At 40.2% G+C, this 15,789-nt stretch overlaps 1 protein-coding gene and 1 pseudogene across 1 annotated transcript in view; both read left to right on the top strand.

Moving 5' to 3' along the window:
- The window catches only part of PLPP4 (phospholipid phosphatase 4), a 122,418-nt gene that overhangs the window by 24,329 nt on the left and 82,300 nt on the right, over window positions 1–15,789 (top strand).
- LOC121927384 lies at window positions 4,412–4,558 on the top strand (annotated as a pseudogene).

The following is a 15,789-nucleotide window of genomic DNA, read 5'->3' as shown; positions in this document are numbered from 1 at the left end:
GGCAGCCAGTATCATCAGGCTGCCATCTGGATCCTCTGCTGTGGTGTGGGACAGTTTTTAAATAGCTTGATGGGAATATAGTTATCTCTGGTCTGCAAACTCATCACATTGTATCTGCTTATCAGTTTAGCTACAAAAAGCACACGATAAGCTGACTCCAAAATCTGTTCATTTATAAGAGGACAAAACAAGTGTTATGTTGTGGCAAATAATGCCTCTTTCATACCACTGCCTGGGCTTGCTTGCTTCAGCACTCATTTAATTTACAGTACAATTCTGTACTCAAAAGTAAGCTCCCTTAGACTCAAGGTGGGTTTACGGCTAGGAAAAAAAGTAACGTTATAGGTTTTCATCTTTAAGGAATTTTCTTGCAAGAAATGTTTCCGGTCACATCTTACTCCTTTGCTATTGGAGAATCTTCCTGAGGACCAATCTGGATAGAAGATGATCATAGAATCATTGAGTTGGAAGAGACCACAAGCGCCATCCAGTCCAACTCGGTGCCATGCAGGAACTCACAACTCAAAGCATACCCAACAGATGGCCACCCAGCCTTTGTTTAAAGACCTACAAAGAAGAAGACTCCACTACTCTCCAAGGGAATTTGTTCCACTGTCAAATTCTTACTTACTGTCAGGAAGTTCCTCCTAATGTTAGGTGTAATTTCTTTTCTTGTAGCTTGCATCCTTGTTCCGGGTCCTATTCTCTGGAAGCAAGGCTTGGTCAATCCTCAATATGACATCCTTTCAAATATTTAAACAAGACTATTATATCATGACTGGTGTTCACCACCTTGAGATATATAATGCGTAATATATATATATATAATATATAATATAAAATATAATATATCCCCCAAATTTCTCTCAATATAGGGACTCAAGGTAGTGAACACCAGATATATATTGCTGATATGATATTATAGATAGATATATAATAGTAGTATATATTACTAATCACAGCAATTATCGGTGTTCACCACCTTGAGTCCCTATATGGGAATATATATATATATATATCCCATATATATAATATATATATATATATATAATATAATATAGACACAGCAACAACATCTTAACCTTCTCTTCTCCAGGCTAAACATACCCACCTCCCTAAATCTCTCCTCGTAAGGAATGGTGCCCAGAATTGGCACAATATTCTAGGAGAGGCCTAACCAAAGCAGAATAGAGTGGCACTATTACTGTCTTGATCTAGATACTATACTTCTGTTGATATAGCCACAATCTCATCGGCCTTTTAGCTACTGAATCACACTGTTCATGTTCAACTTCATTTTTTTGCCCTAAGTATAGTACTTTACATTTCTCCATGTTGAAATCCATTTTGTTATCTTTGGGCCAGCATTCTAATCTATTAAGGTCATTTTGAATTTTGATCCTTTCCTCTGGGGTATTAGCTAGTCCTCCTAATTTGGTGTCATCTGCAAATTTGATAAGCATGCCCCCTATTTTTTCATCCAAGTTGTTGATAAAGATGTTGAATAGCACTGGGCCCAGGACAGAAGCCTGTGGGACCCCACTGGTCACTTCTCTCCAGGATGAAGAGGAGCCATTGCTGAGCACTCTTTGGGAACCTTATCGGATTCATTTACCCCCCATTATGGGCATGGGAAGGGGCCACTTGGGGCCGTGTGAGTCTGAGGAAAAAAAAGCATTTTACAGCACCTAAAAGTGTCCTCAAAATGGCCCCATTTTGTTGCCCAGTGCCAAGCCGTTCCCATTTGGGACTGAGGAGCATCCTTTGCTTCGGTCGGAAGTCTTCTGACTGAAGCAAAGGACGCTCCTCAGTCTTGAATGGGAACGGCTTAGCACTGGGTGAGAGAATGGGGCCATTTTGAGCACACTTAGAGGTGTAGTAAAATGCATTTTTTTCTCAGACTCACATGGCCCCAAGCGGCTCCTTCCCATGCCCATAATGGGGAGAAAATGAGTCCAATAAAGTCCTGGGTTTGGCCAATCAACCAGTTACAAATCCATTTAACAGTTGCATTTTCTAACCCATGTTTTACTAGCTTGTTTGCAATATTGTCATGGGAGGCCTTGTCAAAGGCCTTACTGAAATCAAGATATGCAATATCCACTTAATAAAGCTGGCTACTCTGTGAATGTGGCTTTGGTAAGCAATTGGCAGCCGCGATTTTCCCCCTCCAGAAGCTTGTGCATCGGGAGGTGTTTGCATGTGTGTGTGTGGGGTTGTTTTCCTCAAACTTCTTCCCATACTGCTGCCATGCACATACAAGCCCCAGTGTCTTCAGTACACTGAAACCCACTTCCTTTTCTTCCTCACATCACTCCTTGCACTGAAGAGGGTGCTTAAAAACGGTTCCAAGGACCTCTCCTCTCTGGAGGGTTAACTAATTATTGCCTAAGTTCTGCATCCCTTTGGCAAACTGTCATGCCCCCCTGAGGGGATGCCCCACCATTTGAGTACCTAGGCATCTAAGATTCAGAACAAGATTGTTTTTTAAGGATCCATATATTAGAATCATGTAGATGAACTGTGTGTGGTAAACATCAAAGAAATCTCTTGGGGAGAGTTTTTTGTGAGTTCTTCAGGCTATGTGGCTGTGTTCTGACGTTTCGCCATTATCTGTGGCTGATATGTTCAGAGAATGCTGGCATGGAAGTGAGTGGGGTATGTATACCATATGACACTTGGTTGAGAAACTGACACAAATCATCCTCGCATATCCTACCATCCTGAGTCCTTGCCATTCAACAACAGATCAATACACAGATTAACATGCAAATTACTTCCCACACAGAGTGTCCTAGAACCAAACCCCAGTGGATTCTGAGGGCCCACTGTACAAACAACATTTTAGAACTGTTTGCACCATACAGGTAAAAATTATTTTAAAACTTGTCCCTTTTCTTTTCTTACAAATGTGTGTGTCAGACTCACTGTTTTCCTGTTTTCATCCTCTACACATACACACGGTATTCACTTCCCCTTCACAAACTATTATTTGGACTTTGTTCTGTCACTGGAGAGACTTCTGTTGTTTCCACTGTGCTATAGATTTTGCTTTGCTTGCTGCTGATCTCAAAGCGTGCAAGAAATATACAATTGCTATTCAAAGAATCATGTGTGGTGGCAGTCTGACTTTGGACAAACGTCTTTCTAGACCTGAATCTCCAAGATGCATTGTTGTTCCAATGAATAAATAGAAAGTTTGGTTTTATTTGAATTTGCTGAAGGGGGAAGAACTGTTGAATATTGCTGTCAGGGAAGAGTATTGTTAATCACCTCACCACCATGCCAATATTCAAAAGTTCTGGAAAAGTAACCTTTTTTTGGGCCACAGGTCAACTACCATGATCATTGGCTAGGGAAGTTTTGGAAGTGTAGTAAAAAGTAGGAAGCAAGAAGCAGTAAAAAGTAAAAATTAGACCTACCTTAAAGACACTAGATCCTGTCTGATCTTGGAAGTTAAGCAGTCAGCTTTGGTTAGTAATTGGATAAGACACTACCAATAAATACTAGGCTTTTTAGGCTATATTTCAGAGGAAGAAACTGGTAAAGTTGTTTTTAAGTGTTCCTTGTCTAAGAAAAACCTACACAATTCATGGAATTGCAATAAATCAACAGCAGACTTGAAAGCATAGACAGACAGACACACACACACACACACACACACACAGTAAAAAGTAACATCCTGAAACTGTGCTATCATTTTGTATGGAGCAGCATTCAGCCATGTGAAGTCTCATCTGCAGTCTGAAATATAGAGTGTGTTGTAGTTATGTTTGTTGTTTTTTTGTTTTTGTTTTTAATGCATGTAATTTTATACTGTTTTTATCTGATGTTTTTATTTATTTATTTAGAACATTTTTATTGTAAAGTTTTAAAAAATGTTTTTATTTGTGAGCCACCTTGGGTCCCTTTCTGGGGGAAAGGTGGCATAAAAATGAAATAAATAAATAAATATGGTCCAGATCAAGGCTTGCCATGTTAGTGAGATTATAGGCCTTTGTCTCTCTCTTCAGGCAGAATGCATATGAACAAGGAGTCTGGCAATGTAGGGGTATACCAATTACCATATATACTTGTGAATAAGTCAACTTCATGTATAAGCCGAGGGCAGTTTTTGGGGCCAAAATCATGGATTTTGATATGACCCGTGGATAAGTTGAGGGTCAAACACTGGGGCATGTTACAAAAGATCTAAATGGGGAAACAAAGCACCACTTCCCTCTCTATAGACTTCTCCCAGGGGTCACAGTCTCAGCATGTAAAGTGGGGAAACAAATCTCAGCTCTCTCTCTCTCTCTCTCTTCCCTTTACCACCAGCATTTCCAAGACTCACAGCTTGCAAAGTGGGGTAGAAACGCCGCCTCTCTCTGCCCTATTTTACTTTGCACGATGTCCAGAGTCTGTTATCTTCAGACTTACCTGGCAAGGGAGACACCATGATCACGAAGGTGGTTTGCCCAGGGTGAGGCTCATCCATTGCACTCCGGGTGTGCTGGCTCCTGCGATTTTCCCAAATGCGGGGAACTCAACTGCATAGTTTGTGGTAGTAATGCCATGCTGTGAATGAATGGAGAAGAGTAGTAAAGGGCTCCCATTTTGATAGCCATCTCCTAGGACAGAATGGACAAGACGTAGCCAGGATTTTGGGAAGGGGGGGGGCTTGGGAGTGGTGGCATGCCCCTGCCATAGGCACGCACACCATTCATTGTATTTCAGCGCAGCTTCAGCATAAGGTTTGGTTGATATTATTTTTAACATAAATTAATGGAAGGAGGATCCAGACCCCATGAACCCCCCTGGCTACATCACTGGAAGGGGGGAAATGGTTATAACATCCAACAGAGGGTCTGTACAGACAGCCCCAAAGGGGCGGCCTCTAGCCATCCCTTTTACAGCCAGATCGGGCTGTGATCTGATCTTTGCAAAAGGCAGCTCCTTTTTGTGACGTCTAAAGGGTGTGATAACCACAGCTTCAAAAAGCAGCTCCTTTTTGCGACCTGTTTTACAGCACTCCTTCAGTGCCGCATTGTGTGGATGAAGCCCCAAAGGAGTGCTGTAATGCTGCACGCCATGTGGAATGGAGTGCGACATCACGGTGCCCTGGAGGCGAAGTTGGGGTGTGCATCATGTGGACACCATGCCATGCCTCCGCCCCAAAGCAAGCCTTTATGGCTTGTCTGCACAGGGCCTAAGTTAATAAGTGAACTTGGCTTACAGATCACCTGTGTTTCCACTGAAGAGTATTTCTGGATTCCATTGATAAATTAAATCTTATCCCCCCCCCCTCGCATATGCTTTGTAAATGATTATAATGCTTAATTTCATTTGAGCAACTGCATTCACATCTGATGTTCAAAATCTGTCAACAAAATTTGGCTAATCTTCAGTTTTTGTATTTTTTAAAATAATTAGCAGTACAGTATATATTTCATGGCAGATACCATAATTAACTTAATGCAAGTATCAAGATAAACATTAAATTAAACTGAATTATGATCTATAAAATTAACAGATTATTGGATATAAATACTGGATATATGAGTAGCAGCATTTGTTAATTTATTATTTCTCAAGGACTTACCAAGAGGTATGTACCGGGCCTAGATCATTGTTCTAGAACAAAGACAAACCTTTCTGTGCTATATTTCCCTTTTAAAAATAATTAATTATTTCTACTGGGGAGAGAAGTAGGGGAGGGGAGAGGAGGGGAGAGGAAGGTGTGGATGTTTGGCAGCTGACAATCTTGGTTTTTTTTTTACCATAACTTTCCTCCAAGTTCCAATCTTGACAAGAGGCTGTGAAAAAAACATTTCAGTTGTCAGAGCAGGGAAACTGACAAGTCTTTTCACAGGCTCTAGTCAAGATTTCTGTAAAAGACTTGGGATTTAGGGAAAGGGAGTTTGTCAGGAAAACAGAAACTAGATCATCAACTACCAAACACCTGCAAACCCCCCCCCCCCATCTTTCACAGAAATCCTTACTAGAGGTTTTGAAAAGACATTTCAGCTGTCAAGCCAGTGGAGGAGGAAATTGAAATGTCTCTGTGCAGCTTCTAGTGAGAATTTTTGCAAAAGATGGGTGGGAGGTAAAGTTGTGGAAGTTTAACATCAGTTCCCAAAGGTGTCGGAAACTCCCATTTTGACTGCATTCGGGAAATTGACAAATCCCCATTCTATCCCTAGTGAAAATCTGCTTCCTTCCTATAGTGTCACCTAGTGGCTGGTATTCATATTATTAGCATTAATTGTATACCACTTCCTCCCCACCTGCAAAACAGGGACTCAAAATGGCTTACAAATTCTTTTAATTTGGCTGGTCTTCCATTATGTCTGTACTGTACTGTTTGGTATTATAACTATACTGTTTTTGTTTTATAGATAAAACCACAAAATATCAACACAGAAATAGAAGTAAAATATCAGTAAAATTAAAAACACTGTAAAATATACTATTAAATTATAAAAAAACCCAGTTTATAAACAGTGCAATTAATAATGATATGTTGCCATTTAGAAAGCTCTTTCTTTCAAAAATTAAGCTTTCAAAATCTAGTTGGAATACAAAAGAAGCCTTTGGCTATCAATGGAAGGACAGCAGGGAAGGGGAGTTCCAGAGCCTAAGGTCCACCACTAATAAGGCTCTATCTCATGGAGTGTTATGGAGGCAGAGAGGTTAAGGCAACCTTCCCTAGGCTGATGCCTATATGTTTTGTCAGGGATGATGGGAGTTGTAGCTCTTCACCTCTGGCTCGAACTCACCACCTGGTTGTGCACCACGCTGACCAGTTTTGGCCAGTGGTTATAGCTTAGCAGAGTTACAGAGAATAGGCTGAAGACCCCGACAAAACTCTCCAAGCCTTCTCACTCTTGCTTCCACAGAAATCTTCACCCTTCTTCAGGATCCAGCTGGTTCTTGTAGCTTCACCCAAGACACCAGACAACTCAGTAGTCTTATATAAAAGATCTACTTTATTTTACTATATACAGCTCCAAACTATCCAACACAACAATACTCAACTCCTCCACTACTACTACCCACAAAATACATTGGGATTCATAGTCATTATTATAGTCAATGCATGGTACCACCCACTGTTGTCTGTTTCCACCCAGTAGGCGTGTACACCATTCTCATTGGTTCTCTTGGTTCATCCTACAATTAGTGATTTCATCATCTCAGCCTTGACCACTTAACAATTGTCAGGTGTGTCCAATTATCCACTTTACATTTCTGTCCTTGGCATTCAGGACTTGTTAATTGTATTACCATTTACACCTGTGTGGTTCCCAATTGGCTTCTGCTGAGTCACCCTGACTCTCACATACATGTTTTATTTCACTTACTGTATATCCCATGTTGCTTTTTCCTTGACATGTTTTGGCCTACATCTTCCAGTATTCCTCACCATTGATCATATGGCTTTGGCTGACAGGTCCAAAACATGTGGAGGATGTCAGTTTAGAGAAAGATGAATTAAGGTATTCGAGGAAGGGAAACATTATAGTTCCCAAAGACAGGGATTAAGCATGCATTTCATTGCTGGCTTCACACTGTTACTTTGCAGATTCAGCAGACAGATGTGGTCACTGCCTCACTCGGAGTCCTCAGTGCGTAAGTTAGCTGGGTAGTGGAATGAAACATAGATGTTTATCACACTATGCTCTTAAAGAGCTACTATTCCAGTGTGACTCCTCTAGCCGCCTCCTGTTGCATGCTGGGATTGGCAGTTTTAAGGAGCTGAACTTCTCTGCCTGAGAATTCTAAATACCCCTCCTTAAAACTGCCAATCCCAGCATGCAACAGGAGGCAGCTAGAGGAGTCACACTGGAATAGTACCTCTTTAAGAGCTCGTCTGATAAACACCATAGACACACAGTTACTTCTAGTCACAGGGGAAGCATTCCCTTGAATTCAAACAAAATAAAATACAATCAGAATCAAACCACCTTCTATAAAGGCTTTTTTCCAGAACCTTAATGTAGTTCCTTGTGCCTTTTGAAGATAATGACTTCTGGGAATCCAACGATGAAGACAAGGCTGCATGATCCACAGGAATCAGAGTCACATTCAGTTAGAGCAGAACACAGTATTATACATGTACAGGAAGCCATCCTGTCTGAAATATCATGAACGTCCTACAGGTGAAAAGCCTGTCCATGGACATCTGGACTCCTTCCTATTGTATAACCTTTCTCCAATACCTGTCAAGATCTGCCAGTCTCAATATTTTTCAAACAGTCCACAGTTATACATGGCTGCTAAGAGTGTTAAAAAGATACAGGAACTTTTCATTTCTGAAACCATTTTCCCATTCTTTCCACATTATGTTTGGTGACTATTAAAAAACAAACAAACCCTGTGCCCCTTAGGGCAATCAAAGACAATAAGGCTAGCTTTACAGACTGTTAATCAAAACAAAGTAAACACTTCATATTTTTTTGTTCAGAAAAATAGTGTGCAGCACGTCCCTTTCACAAGAAAGAGCATGCAAAACTTGACTTGTGTGAGCATATCAGCTGCCAATTATTATTTTTGACATCCAGTCAGAATAGAAATTATACTGTTTGGCCTTTGTAGGATATAGAAACATAAGGTGGACATTGCCCAGATGTCATGGAATTGGGATCATTGTCAATGCTTCTAACATGTTTAGATCATTTCCTCCTTCATTAACTCTGAATAATACTTTCAAAAGAATAAACACTGCAGCAAGTAGGGCATGCTTTTAACACTGGTTTGGAATGGACTGGAATGTAATTTTTCTTTTGACTACATATTCATGTCAATTTTGTGATGCAGCTCTCAGGTCAAATAGGGGGCAGAATTCTACATGTACTACTTAGTTACGTACATAACTAGCTTAGTTGTGTAGCGAAGTAGTACAGTCAGCCCTCTGTGTCCACAGATTCTGCATTCATGGATCCAACCATTTCATTGAAAATATCCCCTCCCCAAACTAAAATTTCTAAAAGAAAATATTGATTTTGCCATTTTATATAAAGGACACCATTTTACTACCTCATTGTAATGGGACTTGAACATCCATGGGTTTTTGTATCTACTGTAGGTCTTGGAACAAAGCTCAGTGGATACCAGGTGCTCACTGCGTCTCCTGGCTCACCTCTCCCCCCCCCCCACCATCCCCACTTACTGGGCAGCAGCCACTGTGAACGACTTGGGTCTGTTTTCCTGTCAACTGGGATGCTGCAGACTGAAGTCCCCACCCTTCTTTCCAGCAGTTCCCAGTGCGATAATCAGAAGCAAGATCCCAGTTGATCTTCAATTGGAGATCACTGGTGAGAAATGGGTGGAAATGCCAGTGTCTTAGACAGGGGAATAGAACCTCATTGCTCACAGTAGCTGTTGCCTAGTAAACCACAATTGGAGGCTTTTATACAGTGCGCTTGTGTTTTACGCAGGCGCGGCATACATGGCTTTCAGCATATGCGGCTTTCAGCGTACGCTGAAAGCCATGTTGGAAAAGCCCCTCACGCACCCCAGAAGAGGTAATTGGGTGTGTGTCCATGGTGCACATGCGCCAGCGCACGCCGCACGCTGCATACTATGGCCCCAAGCCCCATTACTTCTCTTGGGGCTCCAGCAAACGAGGATTTCCCCTTACGTGGAGGGATCTGGAACGGATTCCCACGTAAGAGGAGGGCCCACTTTATTCCTTATGTAATTCAAAATGGTTTATTAGGTAAGAATTGTGAATATGAATCAGTTATGAATGCATAACTCTAGGTTATGCATTTGTAATTGTGATAGTGTATTTCAGATGTACACTTTTGTATGAGTTCACACATGTACTTGTTTTATCTCACCTCCACCTTTTCCTACTTATTTTAAAATGAAGAATGTACAAAACAATTCAAACATATATGAGTAATAACATGCATTTTAAATTCTGTGCTATCTCAAAATACATCAGTTCTACTTACTTGAGCTGAGAGCTATGCCAGAACACTTACAGAAGTGAAAAATCTGATGAACAGCTACATTCTGATCCACACATTAGTTTGTAGATCAGAACAGGTTAGAGGATCAAAACAGTTCATGCCAGAATTTGCCATGACTGCATTCTTCAAGAATACTTAGGACAAGATTCTCAAGGATGATGGCTTGACTATCTGGCTTAGTAGAATTTTCCACTGCTTGCAGTCAGCAGCCAGCAGCCATTCATGTGGATCTACTATTTCTGTGAACTGGCCCTTTCATGCGAAGACTGAATAGGCAGCAACCATAATTTTGCACTCTCAGTGTCTCCCTCATTTGACACCCTGTAATCTCCCGACAATAGAATTTCCTGTTTCTGTTTTATGATGTTGAAAGCTGGACAGTGAAGAAAGCTGACAAGAAGAGATTCAATTCATCTGAAATGTCGTGCAGGAGAAGAGTTTTATGGATACATTACAGTACTTTGCAAAAAAGACAAATCAAGGGTTCCAAGAGCAAATCTAAGCTAAACTCCGAAGAAGCAATGATGACTAAACTGAGGCAGCCATACTTTGAACATATGAGATGACGTGACTTGTTGCAATAGACAATGATGCTGGGAAACATGCAAGACAGTAGGAAAAGTGGGAGATCACATTACAGGTGGCTGGATTCAGTCAAAGAAGGTTTGCAAAATATTAGCAAAGCAGTTATTGACTGGGGCTCGTGGAAATCTCTCATTTATAAGTGAAAGCAAATTTGATGACAGTCTATATGACAACAACAGATGACACTTCCCTGTGCTCTTCACTCCACTGAAAGAATTGCTGACTATTATTATTTTACCTTATAGTTAAGAAGCCAGGATGTCACTTTAGATAAGATAATAAAGTTGCCAATGTAAGCTTGGTATTTCAGCAAGAGCAGACTAATTTATTTTAGTACACTTTTCTGATTTATAACCTTTGAGTGCCTTGAAAGACTGTCTCCCAACATGGGGTAACTTGCGAAGGTGCCTTTTTTTTGGGGGGGGGGACAGAACTGCTTGGCTGTGTTTTATGCCGCTTAATACAGGGATAGGCAAAGTGCAGTCTTCCAGTGGTATTTGGACTGCAGCTGACACCAGACTTAGCTAGCACAGCCAACAGTGAGGAATGATGACAGTTGAAGTCCAGTAGTGTCTAGATTGCCATGCTTGCCTGCTCCTGGTTTAACAGAATTCCTCAAAGTTGTTGTTTTGTGCCTTCAAGTCTCTTCCTACTTATGGGAACCCGAAGACAACCCTATAATGAGATTTAGTTGGCAAGATTTGTGCAGAGGGGATTTGCCAGTTGCCTTCCTGTGAGGCTGAGAGTGTATGGCTTGCCCAAGGTCACCCACTGGGTTACCATGGCTGAGTGGGGGTTTGAACCCTGGTCCCCAGAGTCATAGTCCAACATTCAAACCACTGTGGTGAGAGTGTTAAACTGCCGGACTTTGTGCGGCCTGGGGTTTGTGTCATGGGCGCGCTGAAGCTTCTTCCAGTGCGGCTTTCAGCATATGCTGAAAGCCATGTATATTGCACCTGTGTATGACATGGGCCCACTATAGTTTTATTTTCAATTATTTCAAAATATAGTGGCCAAATTGGTTATTGAGACATTCAGGAGTGATCGTATCACACCAAATTACAAGGAAAGTGATCCCACCTGAACATTTTGTTCAGAAAGAACTTTTTGACAGTGGGCTAGACTAGAGGGCAGCCCATTTTTAGATATATTTAAACAGAAGTAGTTTGGGCATTCGTGCAAGGCAAAGGGTTGGACTAGATGGCCTTTGTGGTCTCTTCCAACTCTAGGATTCTATGATTATATGATACTCTAAATAAGCCTAGGAGTAACAGAGGTTCCTTGCTTCCCCCGCAAAAAAAGCCTCCGCAATAGTATATTTCTATTATGTTTAAAGTATAAATGGAGATAGATAGATGATAGCTACCTAGCTAGCTAGCTAGATAGATAGATAGATAGAATAAACCGGGGATGAAGTAGCTCAGACAATAGCACTAAACAATTTTTAAAAATATATCACTATAACTTTTGAAAAGATGTCTCACCCTGGCCCCAACCATTTACTGCTCAAGGCAAAATTTCACTCTCACACAGTCAGAACTAACTCCCTTGCTTCACTATTTACCCTGTTGCTATAGGAACCCTCTCTCCATCTCTCTGATTATAAGATATCCTGGCTTCCTTTTCTGATTCTGAAACAGGTGGGCTATGGGACTACCATTACTGAGATGGCCACCTCAGATGGGGGCATCCTGAAAGGATAACAAGTATTTTTTTAAAAAAATGTTCTTATTATATTTTTACTGCTTAAGGTAGAAAGAGATGCTTGTGAAATTTTCTGCCCTGGGTGCTGGCTTTGAGTTATAGATACTTTGACTTGGCCAGCTGTCGTAGGCAATGCCATTTATTCTTCTGCCTCAAGCAACCAGCTGTGCCAGGCCCACAATATTCTACTTCTTTCGGGGGCAAAGAGACATAGTTTCTTCTGCCTATTTCACATATAGAAGCAAACTAAAACAGTTGGATTTTTCTTTCATCACTGATGACATGATAGGTCCATTATACATAAGGCAGCAGACCAGAAGTCCTTCTATACTACACTGTTATAGCACTATGGCTCTATTTTAACTGCCATGACTACTTCCTATGGTATCCTGGCATGTGTGGTTAGATGAATTTTAAATACTTCTCCCTAAACTGCAATAATGGGGTGGTGCCATGACAGTTGAAGTGGAATTGTGGTGCTATCATTATGGAGTGTGAAAGGACCCCAGGTTAGTGGTTCATACATCTTCAGACTCTAACAGCCAGAGTTACAAGAGAAACAGCCAGGGACTGCCACTGCTGTTCTCAGCATCACTATGTATGGCTCCCTATGTAGGGCTAGGCCTAATCTGGTCCAGCAGGCTGAATTTTCTCCCCAAGCCATTTGTCTCTACCCACAGTTACACATATGAGGCTGATGCTGTACTTACCCACAAATATTCTCATTTGTTTATATATAAGAGTGCATTCCCCAATTAGTCCTGCTCTACATCATACATTTATCTGGAAGTGTTATTTGTTTCACCCAAATTTCTTGAGATGTAGACCCCTCGATGTCAGAGTGATCACTCTTGGTCAGGATCCTAAAAAAGCTGCCTCACACCGAATTCCATTATTTTTTTATGATTGTTGTTGTTGGAGATTTGTCATTGCTTACTGTACATAAATGGAACTTCATCTGGGCAGTAAAGGCTCCGATGTTATTGGAGTAGTGAATCCACTCCAGGGTTTAAAGGAGCTAGCCAAGGTGCTGAACCCCAAATATGTTATCTATGGTAGTTCCTTCAAGGTTCAGATAAGTAGATTCATTGGCCCAGTGACATGGAAGCTATCACACTTGTGATTTGACAAATCTGTTTCAGAATATTTTTTATGGTACTTTATTTATATATAGTAAATGAAAGTGTATAAAGGGAGTGGGAAGAAGATTTCTCTCTATCCTGAACTAACTAACGAATACTCACTCTCACTCTCTTTCACACACCGAGACATAGGCATACACAAGCAAACCACTCAAGAGGCCTGTGTATGAAAGGATCATTTTATATTAAGGCTCCAGCCATCCTGATATATAATCCCTATCCGTTTTGGGAACAAAGCACTGGGACAATCTCACTCACCCAATTCAGTTTGCTAGCACTGACACTGAGAATCACTGTCTTATGTATTCCAAGGAGAGGTATCTGGATGCTTGGGGTCCAAATAGCTAATGTAGCACACTGGTCCACTGAAGCCCACCTGTGGATTACATTTGTCAGGAGAGGTAGTTTTCCATGTTCCATCTGCAGAAGTGTATTATACATCTATAAAAGAGAAGGCTTTCTTTGTGCTGACACTCCAACTTGGTAGCAGCCTGTTCTTTTTGACACCAGATGAAAACCTTTTTGTTTCTTTAGTCATGTTTAGCATTGGGTTAAATGTCAATGAAATGAATTTATTTCTCTAAAAATTTATATTATTGTGGTTATCAATTCATGTTGTTTTAGTGTTCTAGCATTGTACTGAAGATTTGCATTTTTAAACATACCGTATATGCCACCCTGGAATCTATTTTTGGATGAAGATGGAGTTTATAAGTACTTAAGGATCTTATTTCATGGATTGCGGAAGAGCAGCCAGTACTTATTTAACCTGAACATTTTTAGAATTCGTGCCCATTTTTGGGTGACCCAACTCCCTGAGGCTTATCCACAAAAAGGGATTCTGACTATCTGAAGAATGTGATGGATAGAAAGTAGAAGAGAAGATGGAAAACTCCTCTTCCACTTTCTCTCATAAATTGTTTCAGTTAATTATAAAACTAATTGATTTTAGAATCCAGTCTGCCAATACCAAAAATACACCATTACTTTTTTAAATCTTTGAACCAGTCCAGCTGATTCAGGGATGAGTGAAATGTTTGTTGGTTCTCCATTGTAATGCAAAGTTATCCAGTTTGTACCTCCTGAATCTAACTGTAGTCTCAAACACATTTAATGTTCCATGTATTTCTGAGATAAAACCAAATGCATGTACTTCAATATGCCCATCAAAAGGTTCAGCAATATTTGAAAATCACATACCATATGTGCACATTTGAATAATATATTCTCAGTAGGAGAATACAATAGAAAATGCATAATGTGTAAAATGGGAAAAAAATGCGTATATTTTGAGAAGCACCTATGAGCTTCCATGCAGGGGGAGAAAAGCCCTCAGTTGAATGCATTTTGAGGTCAGAACCAGCTTGGCAATTTATTTGTTTATTTAATGTATATAAAACCTTTTTCCTAGTACAGGACACAAAGTGGTTTTCAAAGCAGTTTAGAACAGAAATAACTTATATCACTCTTAACTGAAAAAAAAAAAACCTTAAACATAATTAAATTATCAAATAAAAAACAATACTGAATTGAAAATACATTGAGTACATTAAAAATATAACAGACAAAGAAAATAGTAAAAATACGGCTATTCCATAAAAGTAAAGGTAGTTGTTAAAGGAGAAACCTGACAAAATCCAGCTCGAAAGGTTTGTACATCTCTAGATTCTTGCGACAAACTATCTTGTTGGTTAGTGAGTGGGTTTCCCATAGTTACAATCAGGAAACTCAAGGAAAGAATTATCTCATCCTTTTGAAGACCCAATTTGATAAATGTGATAGTATTTGAAAGAAAGCCATATGATTCCATAAGAAACTACACCAGACCAGATCAGAGAATTTTAGTATCTGTGTGCATGTTATCTACTACTAGACTTGAAGAAGTTTTTGTTGTTGTCATCATCACCATCACTGTAATCCCAGTTTCACAGTCTACCAGGTGTAACTGGCTGCAGTTCTAGACCAGTAAACTGAATTATTGGGGAGGAAGAAGAGGAGGGTTATTTTGAAATACAACCTTTAGAATCTTCCAACTAGCAGGGCCACTTGGAGTCTGGAATTGCATTCCAAAAATGTAACTTCTCCAAGTTCTAGTCTACTCTAACTTACAGCAGCTTTCCAAGCTCTCAAGTGGAGATCTTTCACATCACCTCTTTCTTCAACTGGAAATGCTAAATATTAAACCTAATAATTTGAATATACAAAATCTGTGCAGTTAACAACAATACTTATTGGATCATAGTCTACCAATATAGTATGAATCAGTACTAAAGAACCAAAGGTAGAATTATTTGCAAATTCTGTTCTCAAAGGAAACAGCAAGAACTTTTAGCAATTTTCTTCCATCTATGAGAGATTCTTTGAAAACTATGCAGTTTACCTGTACCTTTTTGACAAGT

The sequence above is a fragment of the Sceloporus undulatus genome, chromosome 3, assembly GCF_019175285.1.
Source record: "Sceloporus undulatus isolate JIND9_A2432 ecotype Alabama chromosome 3, SceUnd_v1.1, whole genome shotgun sequence".
Lineage (NCBI taxonomy): Eukaryota > Metazoa > Chordata > Lepidosauria > Squamata > Phrynosomatidae > Sceloporus > Sceloporus undulatus.
This window is presented reverse-complemented; position numbering and strand designations above follow the sequence as displayed.